We start from the raw sequence: 989 nt of genomic DNA, 5'->3' as shown, positions 1-989 counted from the left end.
ATCCTCCCTTGGGGGTGATTTCTCACTTTCTGTCTCTCTGTCTCTCTCTGTCTACCTGGAGAGTGCACACATCCTATATAAAAAATCTCTTAAAAATGAATAAAGTGCTCACATGCTAGTACTCCTATAACATAATAGTATAGGACATACAAATTCCATGTTCTGTATGAAATATCATCTAAGTTTGTGTAAGTGCAATCTATGATGTTCACAGAATGAAAAAAAAATGTAAAAATGCACTTCTTGGGGACCACCAAATAGTGCAATGGTTATGTCATTGGATTCCCACATGGCTGAGACAAGTTTGAGTCTCAGACCTGGTGGTTTAAAACTCAGGCCTGGTGCATATATGTGTTTGCCCAAAATCCCAGAATGAGAATTGAGGAGAAGAGATTATGGTGTGGCAATCCCCCCAGGACATGATTTCTCACTTTCACCCTCTCTGTCTCTGCCTGTCTCTGTGGTGAGTGCATCTGGCCAATAGGAAAAATATCTCTAAAAATAATTTTAAAAATACAAAAATACATTCTCAAGAATATTACTCTTATGAAAAGATATTCAACTATGTGTACATAACCACCACCTCATTGATTTTTTTTATTAATTAAACTATTGCTTAAACAAATGTAAGAAACCAAATTAGCTTATAAAAACTGGAAGTATTTTTATAGTTTAGAATGTATATAAGCAAAATAAGATAGTACAATTTTGGATGTAAGAGGCAAATTTTGTTTTGACAGTTTGTATTTTGATTGAGACGAGAGTTCAATTTGTTTTCTTTTGAATTTGCATAGGTCATGTATGTTCACGGGAGAGAGACAGAGACAAAGAGAGAATACTTTGGAAATTAAACCTTAGAGTGATAGCCATAACACAATCTTCTCTCCTTCATTCTACTCTATGAATTTGGGCACTCACTCTCTCTCTCTCTCTCTCTCTCTTTCTCTCTCTCTCTCACACACACACATACACACACTCACACACACACA

General features: G+C 35.7%; 1 protein-coding gene across 1 annotated transcript in view; it reads right to left on the bottom strand.

Annotated features, from left to right (window-relative positions):
• LOC102489538 (vomeronasal type-2 receptor 116-like) overlaps positions 1–989 on the bottom strand; it is a 28,107-nt gene that overhangs the window by 6,201 nt on the left and 20,917 nt on the right. The gene's annotated exons all lie outside the window — the stretch shown is intronic.

The sequence above is a fragment of the Tupaia chinensis genome, unplaced genomic scaffold, assembly GCF_000334495.1.
Source record: "Tupaia chinensis unplaced genomic scaffold, TupChi_1.0 Scaffold149406_1, whole genome shotgun sequence".
Lineage (NCBI taxonomy): Eukaryota > Metazoa > Chordata > Mammalia > Scandentia > Tupaiidae > Tupaia > Tupaia belangeri.
Note: the sequence above shows the minus strand (reverse complement) of the source record. Positions and strands in the feature narration are given on the sequence as shown.